The sequence below is a fragment of the Octopus bimaculoides genome, chromosome 7 (assembly GCF_046866305.1).
Source record: "Octopus bimaculoides isolate indiv1 chromosome 7, ASM4686630v1, whole genome shotgun sequence".
Classification (NCBI taxonomy): Eukaryota; Metazoa; Mollusca; class Cephalopoda; order Octopoda; family Octopodidae; genus Octopus; species Octopus bimaculoides.
The window spans coordinates 66,257,568-66,274,538 of record NC_142934.1 but is presented as its reverse complement, the minus strand read 5'-3'; the positions used below and the strand labels follow the sequence as shown (position 1 = coordinate 66,274,538).

The 16,971-nt window shown below is 33.9% G+C and overlaps 1 protein-coding gene and 1 long non-coding RNA gene across 13 annotated transcripts in view; one reads left to right on the top strand and one right to left on the bottom strand.

Annotated features, from left to right (window-relative positions):
- The window catches only part of LOC106872834 (putative protein phosphatase 2C T23F11.1), a 228,587-nt gene that overhangs the window by 79,658 nt on the left and 131,958 nt on the right, over nt 1–16,971 (bottom strand). Inside the window, exon 1 of one of the 12 annotated variants that reach the window (XM_014919967.3) lies at nt 2,312–2,447. The exons of the other annotated variants lie outside the window; for them this stretch is intronic. The gene's annotated coding sequence lies outside the window, so the exon portion shown is untranslated. Of the gene's footprint in view, nt 1–2,311; nt 2,448–16,971 lie in introns of those variants that run through there. 12 annotated transcript variants of the gene reach the window in all.
- On the top strand, nt 1,455–13,976 carry LOC128248389 (uncharacterized). Its single transcript, XR_008264629.2, has 3 exons — nt 1,455–1,672; nt 10,083–10,204; nt 13,739–13,976. It is a non-coding gene; the product is annotated as an uncharacterized LOC128248389 (long non-coding RNA).

The following is a 16,971-nucleotide window of genomic DNA, read 5'->3' as shown; positions in this document are numbered from 1 at the left end:
AAACAGCAGCCAAATCTCTCTCCAATCATATACTATTATTTTAAAAAGGGAAAGACACATTAGGTAATATGGTCCTAGATAACCTTATCTTTTCTCTCACACTACTCACATACAATTTTCAGAATGAAAACTAATTACACTGTTATTCTAGTAAAATACATAATGACAATATAACACTTCAAAGTAGCTTCATAAGAAACATATGAAGCATTGCAACTGTCACTCATTCTTGTTTGAAGGGATCATTGACTCTCAGTATTGTAAGTTACTAAAATATATGCGTGTGTCAATGCCCAGGTAACTGGCAGTTCTACAATTAGGAATATTGGAAAAGGACATGTTTTATGTCCTTGCACAAAATGCAATGCAGCCCCCACGTCTTATAATTATTATTATTTGAGTTCAAATCTTACCAAGGTCAATGTTACCATTCATCCTTTCAGGATTGATAAAATAAGTACCAGTTGAGCACTAGGGTTAACGTAATTGACTAAACCCTCCACTCAAAACTTTCAGGCCTTGTGCCTACAGTTGAAATAGAATGTGGTTAGCTAACAGAATTATTGGCACTCTAGACAAATTACATTTCTTCTGGCTTTTTAAGTTCGGAGTCCAAATTCTGCTGAGACTGACTTTATCTTTCTTCCTTTCAGGATCAATAAAATAACTACTAGTTGAGCACTGGGACTGATTGTAATCAAATTGTCCCCTTCTCTGAAATTGCTGGCCTTATGCCAAAATTTTACATGATTATTATTATTATTATTATTATTATCATTATTGAGTGAGAGAGCAGCACATGCCATCAAAGTGACACTGGGGCACAAACATACAAAGCCCAATATACCTATTATGACTACCCATCTGATAAGGGTACATCAGGCACATGCATCAGAAACGTATGTGCGTGACATGATGATATCCTATCAAGATAAACAGCACATGACCTTCCAGGTGGTGCCCTGTTAGAATTATTTTTCCGGTCAAATAGCTTATCCAACTCAAAAGTCCCAACATCACTTGACAACTAATGCTGGTGCGTTTATGTCCCCATAACTTAGTTCGGCAAAAGAGACCCATAGAATAAGTACTAAGCTTACAAAGAATAAGTGCTGGGGTCGAGCTGCTCAACTAAAGGTGGTGCTCCAGCATGGCTGCAGTCAAATGACTAAAACAAGTAAAAGAATAAAAGAATATATATATATATATATATATATATACACACACACACACACACACACACACACATACAAATTGCACTTCATATTCAAGGCTCTAATGAAGCTATAAGGTATTATTCAGGCACTCAACTAGGAGACCACTGCATCTTATAGCAGAAATAGCAATAAGTTAAAGAAGTACATAACAATCGTTTTTTCCTTTGTCATCTCTTGTGAATATATATATATATATATATATATATATATATATATATATATATATACCATATTTGATGGCCTATAAGACGCACCTTTTTTTTACCTAAAAATGGCTTTAAAAATCCCCCTGTGTCCAATGCACTCAATGTAGACTCAATACTCGCTCAAAACGCTATGTATGTTTACAAAACATGTGCTGCCATCTATTGGTGAACAGTTGCCTATGGTATGTTTATATCGAATGTGGATGCAATAAATTGCTTATAATTACCGGTAATAACAAAGTTATACAGGTAAGTGGAGGAATTAAAACATTATTTTATTGGTAATTTATTTTACAAAAGTTTAGCCTAGGCTAGGGTGCATCCTATGCACTTGTGCGTCTTATAGGCCATCAAATATGGTATATATACATACACACATGAAATTTGACAGTAACGACCCCTGCTGTCATCTTGCAGTTGTTTTTAGTGTAGGAAGCAGAGAGAAAATAGGGTTTGCTAAGAAATAAAAGTGAGGGAGAAATTTCCCTCGAGAGAAGAGAATCGCTGAGAGAGATATACTTTTTTTTTTCTATTTGATAGTTTATGTTTCTATATAATTCATTCTTATTTGTTTTGTTTTTTTTCAAGTAGATGCAGATAAATTTAAATTAATTTCATTCTTTTTTTTTTTTTTGGAAATTATCAATGCAACGTAACTTGAAATAAAACTACATTGTCACTTAAACATTTAGGAACTACATAAACAATCAACTCTACTTTCCTTTTCTTTTTTCTAAATAGTGGAGAAAAAAGATGTGAGAAGAGGGGATTAAAAACCCCTAAGTCACTTACAATAGAGATTACCATTAATATCATACGGAGTACAATCAATATTTTCTATTTCATCTACTTTTAATAGTGGAGATGGATAGATGGATAGTCACTTACCTCTGATAGAAAAACCAATAGCTTGTTATGAGCAGTTGTTTAACTCTCCTTGATTTTATGACATAGTCAGGTCTAAACCATTTCTTTCATATTAGTTTTTAGAAACTTTCACAGTGAGTGATCTCAAAATTATGTGAATGAATTTACACATGAAGTCTATGAGTTACCCCACTCCTATTTTATTGGCTCACCTGACAAGTGAACTGAAGCATGAAAAATTAACTGAATAGCTAAAATATATAAACACAATGAAACGTATACAATGAATGTAAACCAAAACTATGCACAGACAGTCCCTGCCCACTCCATTATTTACCTTTGACTTACCCTCAGCTAAGTACATGTCATTGTAATCACTGATATAGTCTCTAACAGAAAAGACAGAGAAACAGAGTGAACACAGACATATCTTGAGAGTTAACTAGTAGTTGCTGAGTGTGGGTGACTAAATGTGGATTGTCTATCAGCCAGTTGGTCCATTTACAATATCATCATCATCATCCTCATTTTAACACTCACTTTTCCATGTTCACATCAGTCAGACAGAATTTGTGGCAGATATTCTATGACCAGAAGCACTTGCTATTGCCAGCCCTCAAGACGATAGATGTTTTATTTTGAATGAGATGTACAGAGCAATTGAAATTTCTAGTGAATTCTATTTGCAGAGTGTAATTAGATATTTACATTTCAAAACAGAAATTGCAGACTTATCCAGTCTTTTGTTTGATATGTGTATAGATATAATGGGCTTCTTTCAGTTTCTGTCTACCAAATCCACTCACAAGGTTTTAGTCAGACTCAGGGCTACAGCAGAAGACACTTGCCACACAATGCACTGAACTCAAGGTGCCACACAATGGCACAGAACTCAGAACTATGTGGTTGGGAAGCAAACCTTTTACCACACACACACTGGCATTTTATCCTATCAACTGACCATATCAGTTCCTAAGGACTCTTGCCTGACAAGCTTCTCAAAATCACACCTGATATACAACATAAATGATATTCTTTCTTTACTCCCTCTTTCAATGCATACACACATATATATACCCACACACACATACACACAAACATTCTCTCTCTCTCTCTCTCTCTCTCTCTCTCTCTCTCTCTCTCTCTCTCTCTCATATATATTTATACATATATATATATATATGTATATATATATATATATATATATATACACATATATATGTATATATATGCACACACACACACACTCAAATATATATCTATATCTATTTACATATATTATACAGACATATGCACACAAATATATGTAAATAAATGTTATATATACATACATAAATATACACAGACACAGACACACACATTAAAACACAAACACCTACATATCATAACGCTCAATAAAACATCAGAAGCATATAATAGAAAGATTAACTCAAGTAATTTAATGAGCAATACAGCCTTGACTGGTTTCTGTTGATTTCCATAGAAGCTGTGAGTAGTGAAAGGCCAGAACTTTGAACATCTAAACAAAAGCCAGTTAGGATTTCCTGTTTTATTGTAGTAAAACCAAAGAAGAAGACAGAAACTAATAACAAACAACAGCAACAAGAAAACATATATGCACACAGTCCTTGTTGTTGTTTAGCCCCAGGTTAGCTGTGATAAAGTAGATCCATGCTCACAAGATCAAAACATTCTAGCTATGGCTTCCTCACCTTGTGTTTAGTTTATATATTATTATGTCTTTAAAAAAAAGGATGGATGCACTGAATAAAATAGTATTAAAAACACCATCAGAGTAAAAGATAGGATAATCACAACTGGATTGTCTTAGTTCATAAGTATATTCAGTCAGAGCTGACGTGAGGCTAAATAGCACCTAGAGTAAGTGTATATAAGGCAATGTAGATAATGTCTAAGACACACCATCAGTAAATAAAAATGGGATGGTCATGGCTGAAACACCTTTGATCATATTAAATCATGCCTAATATACAACACCAATAACACTGTTTCTCTCTCTCTCTCTCTCTCAACATACACACATGTACATGCCCAAATACATATAAACATACACATGTATACACTTGCATATATTCACACACACATATATATGTAAAAAACCATGCCAAAACAGACACGGTAGCCTGGTGTAGTCTTCTATCTAGCCAGCTCTTGTCAAACTATCCAACCCATAGCAGCATGAAAGACAAACATTAAATGATGATGACAATGATAACACACACATACATATGTGTATTACATAACCCAGTATACAGAGGGAAGTGGTTGGTGAATGAATATAGACACCATAAGATTGAGAAGACTCTTTTGTTTAGCTGAGGACACTTGCTTCTCTAATGTTGGTGCCTTGTACCCAATATCCTCAGTAAACTGACAGGAAAATGAACAGAGATTATGTTGGACAGTGAGTCTTGTTAACGCAACAACCCCTCAGTGTTACTGTTGCTTCAATAAAATGCACACTGTGAACTCTGCTTGGTGGTTGATGTGAAGAAGGGTATCCAGATATAGAAACCACATCAAATGAAAGATATGCACAATTTTAGCCCACCACTCCGAAAGCCAACCTACCAAGGAGAGCAATGATTTTGAATAGGAAATGATTTGGACTGACAACCAATTCAATCTATGCCAGCAAAGAAAACACATGTAAGAAGAGGAAGAGAAAATAGGGTGTGATATAGCTGCTATTCATTACAAGTACAGTAGCTATTTAGAGCCTCCTTTCATACCAGATATCTGTTGTTGTTGTTGTTGTTATTTAGCATCTGAGCAATCTTATGATCTAAAGTATTTCAAATGTGAGCACTTTATCTTTCTTTTTTTTCTTTTTTCCTGGTCAAAATGTATCTAAGACCACATTATCCAGTGCATTTTTTTCCTTCAGAGGTTAAGGCTCAATTTGAGGGAGAGTTACTCTTTCTACTCTTTTACACATTTCAATCATTTGACAGCAGCCATGCTGGAGCACTGCCTTTACTTATAGAAATTGCCCCCAGGACTTATTCTTTGTAAGCTTAGTACTTATTCTATTGGTCTCTTTTGCTGAACCGCTAAGTTTCGGGGACATAAACACACCAACATCGGTTGTCAAGGGATGGTGGGAGGGGCTCACTGGGCAAATTGATAAAGTATTGAACACTCAACCAAGAAGTCAGTAGTTTATCTTGAGACTGCCATTGTGTTGTGCCTGTAATCAAGATCTCTACAACTAATTATACCTAGCCCTACAGAGTGGTATAGTTCCACACTGAAAGTAGCAGCGATGTTAGTGTAAAATTAACAAATGTTTTGTTAGATTGTAGTGGCTAAACTGAAGGATTAATTTTAAAAACTGTTTACTTAGGAAGGAGGGTAGCACCCTTGTCATTTTGCAGGCCCTCCAAGAGTGGCAAGATTAATATGGCTGATGACCAGTTTGAAAATGTAAGTCAGCTTCTGCAGGAGAAAAAAATCATTTAGGAGGGGATTCTCTATGAGTTGACAGTCTGAGGAAGAAGAATTGGAAACTATGGCTAATGTAAGTTCAGGAAAGTAGGGAAAATTAGGTAGGGTAACAAAGAGAGACAAGAGGGCCAGGTGAGTCAAAGTGAAAAAGGTATACAAGTAGCTAGCTCAGAGGAGCTAGTAGTGAGGGAATTTAGCAGAGTACAGAGATAGTATGTAATGTGTTGGTGAGACAGATTTTACAAGGGGTCTGGAAAGCAAAATAGGAAACCACCCTAAGTTATTTCTTCTCTGAGCTCCAATATGAAGACTGTATTCACAGTTGTCCCATTAGGGTTATGGGATAACTAACAAAAACATTTTACTAATATTAGAATCTTTTAATTATATTCATGTCTAAACCCATTCTGTAAGATGTTCAATGGATGATTCTAAAGTATATTTATATTTGTTAGCAACTTGTTTGGTTTTCTATATGGTTAGCAGCAATCAATGGATCAAAGATGTTTACTCTGTGAATTAGATTTTATAGAAATGTTAAAACCTTTGAAGAATTTTCCATTATTAGATTGTATCCACTGCTTAAAAAAAAAAAGCTTAACTGATTATGCTATACATCTATAGTGATTTCACAATGAATTGCTAAGTTGAACAACGAAATCAAATTCCTGCATGAATGTGAGCAACAATAACAAAAATGGACAAACAATGCTACATCTATTTACTCCACTATACAGTAGGAATGTAGAAACAAGGGTTCCTGAGATGGTTTCCATACTGAACAACTAACTCTTCCATACCTGTTACAAATACTATGCAGTATTCATTTGGTACAATATAAAGGTTAGCTAGAAATTCAGCATAAACATAGACAACATTACAACAATCCATTTCAATAGAATATTCTCACTGAAAACAAAAAAAAGAATCAACATTTTAGAACTTTACTGCAACCATAGTTAGATAAACCAATGCCTACTAAATGGTGAATGATTAAGAAACAGTACACATATATCTGGGTAAAGAAATCTCCAGTAAAAAGAAAAGAAGAATATACACTACAATCAGAGAAAGTGCAAAAGTCATTATACATAACACACCAAAACTTTTCATCATATAAATAAGAACATAACAGTTTTATCTAAACATATTTGGTCACTGGATAAACAAGTTAAAACTTTATATTTATGTTGTAGCAATAAAACAAACACCTACTCACTCAAAAGTGAATGCCTAGAAAATAAATGCTAAGGAAATGTCAATCAAGGGTTACAAGGAAAGCTATTTCTGATTAACACAAGAATACATTCATTAACTATGGCAGACAAAACGCCAGGTTCTTTCACTACAAAAATCCCTGCCTATGAACAATACTCAGCTTCTTTATTACATTAGCAAATAAAATGCTTTATCTGAACATGTTTGTAAACTAAGAGAAATTTCAATTCTAGAATATGTGAAAATGTGCACCAGGGTAGCAAAAATGATGCAATTCACTGCAAAGCACAAAAATATAACACTTTATCTGTGTGAGACTCTCAACAAAAACATAAAATTATATATCATTTACATTATTTATATTTGACGGATATTTGTCCTCATCTTGTTTGTTGTTACAACAACGTTTCGGCTGATAGACCTTCCAGCCTTCATCAAGTGTCTTGGGGAAATTTTGAACACGGGTTCTCATTCCTAAGGTATTTTTTGATGTAATTATTATTAAGATCACTGCCTGGAATCGAACTCTGAATCTTGGGCTTAGTAGCTTGCACTCTTAACCACTACACTATATGTCCGTGGGCATATGGCATAGTTCTCTTAAATATACAACTTTAAAAAGATAAGAATTCATCCTAAAATATTAACTCAGTAATTAGCATTTTTCAAAAACTCTAACCAGATTGACTATACCCCTTTATTTTTTTACTTTTCTCACAGATCAGTCTGTGACCATGCTGGAGCATCTGCTTGAAGGATTTAGTCAATCAAATCAAATCCAGTACTTATTCAAAAGTCTATTGCTACTTATTCTATGTAGTACTACTTAGCAGTTTGGCAAAAAGAGACTAAAGGGCCCATAAGCAAGCCTACACTGATTGACAAGCATTGAAACACACACACACACACACACACACACACACACACACACACACACACACACACACACACACACACACAAGATCTAGCAGTTTCTATCGGCCAAATTTACTCAAGACATTGGCTGACCCATGGATATAATAAAAGACATTTGTCCAATGTGCTGTAACAACAGGACTAAACCTGAGGCCATGTGATTACAAAATCTTCATAACCACAGTCATACCTGCACTTATGTAATTATATATTCCAGTCTAGCTTCTAATAAACACCAATCAGAGAAACAAACCAAGAAAATAACTTGGGAGTCTCTAACAGAAATTTTATTTATTTGTGTGTGGTAGGGTGCAAATGTAAGAAATATCTACAATGAACAGTAAAATAACCAAATAAACTAACTGTCGGTATGTCAAGGCAAAGGTCACAAACTATGAATAAAAATCAATCAGAAATAGTTTCCAACATCAAGAAGAAAATATATTTTATGCACCAACCAAAAAATGATTACAGTATACTTGTAAGCAATTCAATTAATATATAACATAATTAAGATGCTCCTTAAGTACCTTCTAGGAAACTCAGAATATTATTTCCTAAGATATTACCAAGATACATAGAATGACAAAAATATAGTGGCAAGTAAAAATAAACAAAAATAAATGTCTAAGTGCTCAAACACAGTTCATGTAATGGATTCAGTTAGCTGTAATCAAGTCAACTGTATTAGAGATTATTTCTGAGATACTGACATTGAAGAATTTAACCACATAAAAAAATGTAGCTTATGTACTTTACCAAATCTTGAAAAGTCAAAAACAAAATCAATATAATTATTAAAACAAAAATTAGGAGTGGCTCTGTGGTAAGTAGCTTGCTTACCAACCACATGGTACTAGGTTCAGTCCCACTGCGTGGCACCTTAGGCAAGTGTCTTCTACTATAGCCTCAGGCTGACCAAAGCCTTGTGAGTGGATTTGGTAGACGGAGACTGAAAGAAGCTTGTCGTATATATATATATATATATATATATATATATATATATATATATATATATATATATATGTACGTGTGTGTATATGTTTATGTCTGTGCTTATCCCTGCAACATCACTTGACAACCAATGTTGCTGTGCTTACGTCCCCGTAACTTAGCAGTTCGACAAAAGAGACCAATAGAATAAGTACTAGGCTTACAAAGAATAAGTTCTGGGGTCAATTTGCTCAACTAAACGCAGTGCTCTAGCATAGCTGCAGTCAAATGACTGAAATATGTAAAAGAATAAAGAACATTTTAAAATTTCATATCTAAAAAAGTAACAAAATTTAATATAGTTCAAACAAATACAAATATTCTTCTAGATTTTCATGCTAGAATTACATGCATAAGCATCAATTGTTGAAAATAATTTCTTTCTACAAATGTCAGATGTCTGTTTATGCAAGTCAATACTAGTAAATGAGAGATTAAGTTAAAGAAAGACTCTAGTAAACGAGAGATCAATGGAGATGAAGAATGGAATGTAAGCCCCAAGGAATGGCATCATTTAAGTGATATATAATAACCTTTAACCATTTAGCATCCAGATAGTAGAGGTACATGGCTTAGTGGTGAGGGTGTTGGAACTCATGACCATAATATTGTGGTTTCGATTCCTGGAGCAGGCGACACGTTGTGTTCTTGAGCAAAGCATCTCATTTCACGTTACTCCAGTCTGCTCAGCTGGCAAAAATGAGTAATAGTGCAATGGACTGGCATCCCAACCAGGTGGGGAGTATATATGCTATGGAAACCGGCCCTTAGGAGTCGGTATGACTCAAGAAAGAATACTTTACTTCTTTTTTAGCATTCATATTACTCTGTCAAATGTAAAGCAGATTTATTCACACTGCTTTGAATTTATCATACATTATCTCATAGCTTGGGGTTTTAATAATATGACTGTTTATTTTTAGAATGACATAGTAGCATAGGTGTGAAAGGCCTGAACTGTCCAGTTTGAACAGAAAACTGGACGAATACTTGGACCTAATACGGCTGGTTTGAATACTAAAGGGTTAAACCAGCATTTCTCAACTGGAATACTCCAAAACTTAGGGTTTCACAAGATATCACTAACACTAAAGATTCTGTAAGAAATAGTGATAAATAAGCAAAATTAATTGCAAGTGCATATTTTATTGATTCTCTTTTTTTTAATTAATTCTATATTAGTAATTCTATTATACAGGTACAACACTGATTTACAAGACAGAACCTCTCATAATCCACACTAATATACAAGCAGGAACTTCAAATTTTCATGGCCACCAGACTAGTTTACTGGTACTTTGCACAATACAGTTTATACAGGTATCTATGTTTCATTTAATTATTTAAGTAAATTTAATATTTGTTTTATGTGATGTGTGATCACCCCTGCTTTGGAAAAAAAATCAGTAATCTAGAATGGCTTGGAACTGAAGATTCCAGACTATTGGTGTACCCGTACATGCACAACATATTCTTTAGTAAGGGAAGTCTTAGCATAGTATGTACTAAGGAGACCCAACATAAAGGAATTTTGAGGAAATTTGGACAAAACAAGATCTTGGTGATAATGAAATTTCTTAAAGCATTTTTGTGGCGCTGATGTATTTAGAACAGCCAAACCTTTCAAAAACAGTTGTATGATTTGTCTAATTTCTTATGAAATTTAATTTAAATGAAAGAGAAGAAAAAGGATTAATAAAGATGTATAATAAATTTTACACAAGCATTCCATGAAACAAGGAAAGTATTTCAAGGTTTCCACAAGAATAAAAAAAGCTGGTATAAGCACTGCTTTAATCACTGGTAGACATCAAGAGCTTTGGAAAACCTTACTTCTTTGCAATAAAAAAAAATAATACTTATCAAGTACTTAGCAATCAAGTATTTTTAACAGAACAATTTAAAAGGAAAAATCAATAAATCTAAAATTTGGCCAGTCATGATAACTCGGTTATGAGCGTTCCAATTGATTTAATCACTGGAACAGCCTACACGTTAAATTAACATGCAAGTGACTCCACAAACGTGTACCTTAGTGTACTTCTCAGGGAGACTCAGCATGACACAGAATGTGACAAAGCTGGCCTTTTCGAATTATAGTACAACTCACTTTTGACAACTGAGTGGACTGGAGCAACATGAAATGAAGTGTCTTGCACAAGGACACAATGCACTGCCAGAAATCAAACTCATTACCTTACAGTCATGAGCAGATACCCTCACCGATAAGTCATATGCCAATCATGATGCTGAAACCAAAGTTTATATATACATGTAGTATGTATAGAGTTTTCCCACATGTAAATTGAAGCCAGGCTACCTGGGTGAAATCCAGAAATGCAAACTACTAGACCACATGGGAATGTGTGTGTGTGTGTGTGTGTGTGTGTGTGTGTGTGTGTGTGTGCATGTGTGCGTGTGCGTGCGTGCGCGCGCACACACACACACACGCACACGCACGCACACACACACACACACACACACACCAGCAATGCAAACCAATGGTACATTTACAGTTAATATCATGATGCCCCCAATCTGCCTTATTTTGGTACCTATTCAGAGCGAGGTGCTCTGAATCAGCAACGACAGAGCTGCTGGTGATGAAGTAATAGTCATTCACTCTTCAGCCTGTAGGCTGGCACATTGATAATTTGGTTAGCCAAAACTGTCTAATGAGAACAATTACTGAGAAAAAAAGAAAGTAAGAAAGAATAAAGCAAAAGTAATCTATTTTAATAAAAACTTGATGGAAATGATTGGTTTGGAGTATAAAACATAAAATAGCCAAATTACTTCATTTCAAAAGGATTTGGTTGATCTCTTAAAAGATTGGCTATGTTTACAAAAAGACAATCTCTATGTAACAAGACGCTGCATGTTAAGAATAGCCATGTTACTGGGGCTACAGTTATATTATTATTTAGTTAATTACATCTTGTCGCACATAATGAGCAGATTGCAACACAAGTGTAAAAAGCATTTTGCATTATATATATGTGTGTGTGTGTGTGTGTGTGTGTGTGTGTGTGTGTGTGTGTGTGTGTGTGTGTGTGTGTATGTGTGTGTGTGTGTGTATGCGTGTGTGTGTGTGTATGCGTGTGTGTATATATGTATGTATATACATATATATATATGTGTGTATATACATATATATATATAATATATATATATATATATATATATATATATATATATATATATATATATGGGAGAATATACAAATAATAACAACAGACGAGGACAGGTGGTGTAAATAACAAAAGGATATATTAGTATGACGCTCGGGAATACGGAAAGTCTTTGACGTTTCGAGCTACGCTCTTCAACAGAAAGAATACGGAGACAAGGAGAAAAACACGGAGAAAAAAAATTGAATAGTATTCAGTCAACGGTCAATCATAATAATGGCCGATCATAACAATGGCTGACCGGAAGTTAGAAATTATTTTTTGAAGAGACGGTAGGTGAAGGAAAGTAAGGTAAAAAAGGATGATAAAGGAGGTTTACAAAAGTGGAAAAGTTCATATATATATATATATATATATATATATATATATATATATATATATATATATATATATATATATATATATGGATATATATATATATATGTATATATGTCACACATCACACAAGAGAAACCTGCAAATAGGTAGAACAATAGTGACATGCAAATTGCTACTACATTAGAAAGAGCTAAATAGACTTGTTCTACAATGTATTCAATGGGAAATGGGGGAGGGGGGATAAAAAAGATAGTAGCAACAAGATCAGTGGACTTAATGATTAAAAGAACGTGAAGGAGAATGGTGTGATGAAGAGAGAGGAAGAAGGTGGTGAGAGAAGAACAAAAGGAGAAAAGAATGAGAAAATGAAGAAAGGAATTAAAATGATTGAAGAAGAAAGATTTCAACATGGTTTGTTTATTTGTTTAAGTTGTTTTTTGTATTGGTGGGGGGGGGGGGGGCACAGGAGTGCAATTTATTTCTTGAAATATGAAGACCTCTTTTCTAGGTCAATATTGACTTTTGAAGTGTGACTACTTCAAGAGAAAGGTCAATTTAAATTGGGCTTTAATTTATTAAAAGTTCTACTAACATCTGGCAAAAACTAGAGAGATGTAGTTTGCAAGAGTATTTACAATAGCAACAATAAGTAGTAATTGTAGAACATCATAGAAACCCAACCATTATAATTATCATTATTATTTGTGGTTATCATTATTATTAATGGTTAAGAAAATGTTATTCAGGCCAAGTACTTCTAGTAGAAAAAAATTATTATTATTATTAATGATAATAATCACAAGGACATCAATCAACAAATAATCACAAGAACATCAATCAACAAAGTGAATTAAAATGATACAACCATTATTCTACAAGAGTCTACATTTTTCTAGAACAAACTTGAAATGAATTTTCAAAACAAAAAATAAAAGAGAATAATAATCCTCTTAATGAAATTTTGAGAGAAGCAGGGACATTGAAAACAGTAAAAGTTTTCCAAACCAGAGTTGTTGTTTCTTAACCCCAGATCACCTAATTACAACATACAAAATGGAAGGAATTGTGGCCACAACCATTCCAGTTTTCAATTCTCAAACATAATGTATCCAGGACTACATTATTTAAGTTGTTAGAGTATGATTTTAAATTTCTAGCCAGTCATATCATGTAGGAGCTACTTTATTGGCTTGCCAGGCCAGAGTCAACAGATACTGATATTAGTATTATACATGGTGAATGCAATCACCTACACTCCCTTCCCCAGCTGAAGTTTCACAGGGAATATATATGTATTTGTATATATTGACATCATCATTTAAAGTTCACTTTTCTATGCTTGCAGGGGATGAACAGAATTTGTTGAAGCAGATTTTTGATACCTGGATACCCTTCCTGTTGTTAACTCTCAGCCATTTCCCAGTAAGGTAATAGTCCCCTTGACCAGGCATGTTTCCACAAAAGATTGGCAATCAAGGACACAGCTTGCAGAATGGTGACATCTCAACTACTACATGACATCAAAGCAAGGAGAAAACACACAGACTATATATATACATTCAATTTCGGCCAACCAAATACACTCCCATATATATATATATATATATATATATATATATATATATAAAGAATAATAATAAATGGAGCAAAACGTATATAATCAATAAGTTCCTTTATATATTTGAAGAACCTACAAGAATAGGTGCAAGCGCTAATATTTATAAAACATGTGACGTATTAATAAAAATCTGTAAATGTACAACCATCCAGATATCTGAGTACGTTATTATTTTTTCTAATATATGTATATATATATATATATATATGTATGTATATATACATACATGACAAGCTTCTTTCAGTTTCCGTCTACCAAAGTCACCCACAAGGCTTTGGTTGGCCCGAGGCTATAGTAGAAGACACTTGCTCAAGGTACCATGCAGTAGGACTGAACTCACATCTATGTAGTTGTGAAGCAAGTTTCTTACCACACAGCCATTCCTGCAACTATATACACACATGCACACACACATACATATGTGCACACACACACACACACACACACACACACACACACACACACACACACACACACACACACAAACTCAAGGCAGGAAGTTTGGTTCTACTTAACACTTGACAGTGGTTACAACTGACAGATTTAAACGATAAGCTTGTAATGAGTCTCATACATATACGTAAGTATGTGTGTGTTTGTGTGTGTGTGTGTGTGTGTGTGTGTGTGTGTGTGTGTATGAGAGTGTGAGTGAAAAATAAAGAAAAATAATTCCATGTATATTTTAACAATTAGTCGACATTCAACTTGTTTTCTTGAAATAAATTTAAAGAAAGATTTATGCATAATTTGAAAGATTGAACATTTGTTTTCATGGAAAACTTCTAGTGAATGACTGAAGCAAATCAAATTTCACCCTTTTGAGGTCAGTAAAATGAGTACCAGTTGGGCACTGGTGCCAACAGAATCAGTTTTTCTCTTCCCTCTAATTTCAGGTCTTATGCCAACAACAGAAAGAATTATTTTGTGGAGTCATTAGACTGTCAGTCTGAATGCCCTGTAGTAGTTGTTCCAGTTCTTAATGTTCAGAGTTCAAATCCTGTTGAGAATAACTTTGCAATTCATCCCCTCTGATGTAGATAAAATGATGTACCAGTACACACTTCACTCAAAACTGCTGGCCTTGTGCATCTAAATCTAAGACAATTGTTAAGGACAATGCATTGGAAAAATTTGATTAGGCATCAGACAAAATGTCTGATGGTATATCTCCCAGTTCTTTATGTTTCCTAGACATGCCTATCAAATGTACCAGCATTAATTCCATTTGATTAGTAATTTTTTCCATATATAATGAATGCATTTTTCTTTTCCTCTCAAGAATGTCATATATAGAATGATAACAATTCAGGGCATAATTTTTGTCACTCAGTTCACATAAGGAACTTGCCTGATACTAACCTACATAATGAGACTAGAGGACAATTATGTAATCTGTTCTATAATCTAAAGTGCCAAACAACTAAACCTAAAACAGAGATAATAAGCAAAGAGATTTTTTTTTGTTTTTTCCAAGAAGCAAATCATTTTACTCCCACTAATTTCAAATAATTGTATGACTTAACATTAAGTTTTTAAATAAACTCAAAAGAGTTTATTTGTAACAGTTCACTATTTAAAGATGCAATATTATTTGAAAAAAAAAATGAAAGCACTTAAGCATTTAAGCACATCAGTAACATGACCTATTCATCAGCTCAAATATCAATTTAATGTATTTAGTAGTCTTTCTACTTACCAAGACAAACAAAATTCTGCAACATACTGATGGTAAGGTAAACAAATAATGAATTGAAGCCCATTTCTAAAATGCACTGTCTAAAAACATGGAATCTACATAAGATTTGAACTAAATGTAAATTTAATAACATTTTTATGATCATCCATAAATTATTCAAAGCATGAAAAATTTCAGGATAGTTATATCTAAGTGAGCACATCTGCTCCAGAACTTTGTTTTTTATATTCTTATTTGAGAACATAGAAAAATTAATCCTGGTTGTGACTTATTAACTCACATAAAGAAAGGAGAGATAAAATAGCCACATTGTTGAACATGGTTTAATTAAATAATCATAAGAGATGAGGAAGCACTCAGTGCCTTAGCAAACACTCACAGGATGGTGCAATTGATGCAGCTGATGTCCAGTTTGAACTGCTAAAGGTCAGTACTGGTGTAGGGGAAGAACTTGGGTGGGATAGATTTCCTAGTGGTTGTATTTCAAAGGTTATTCCAAGAACTGTAACCATTGAGAATATCTACAGTTGCTTAAAGCGTTTAGTATAAAATCTGACAACTGAGAGACTCCTGATCAAACAGACTTATAGACAAAAGTATACCAGCCATGACCATCTCAAATTTTTTCAGACAAAGAATATGCAGAACTGCATTTCCAATACATGCTTTCTTTTTTTTTTTTTTTTTGAGAGAGAGAGAGAGAGAGAGAGAGTATGATGTAATTCAAAAGAGACATAACCACTATTCCTAGTGAGACAGTAAAAGTGATAACAGGAAGAGAGATGTTGAGTCAATGGTTTGAAGCAGAAGTGTTATAACAATTTGCAACAAAAGTACAATTAATAACGTAGCTGCCTGGCAAGTGATAGAGACATGGTTCAAATCCCAATAGGTTTGTTCTTTTTCTCCTTTGAACTAACGATTGGCATACCACATATTAGAATACCAGTCAATTTGCAGGCATGAGTTCATACCCACACTCTGTGTGTGTGTGTGTGTGCGTGTGTGTGTGTGTTAATGACTTATGAGGAGAGGGAAATTTCAAGAGTTTTTCCCCCAAGGCAACAGAATTTAGTCAAACTTTATTTTGAGCACCTCAAGTAATACATGAAGAATCACTAAAATGAGAGAAAACTAAAATTTCTTTTCTGAGTAAATAGAGAGCTCACAAAAATAATTTTTATTTTTCCTCAGTAACATATCTTAGATATTTCTATTCCTTGTAGCAACCAACAAACCTAATTTTATACCGGTACATTTGTTT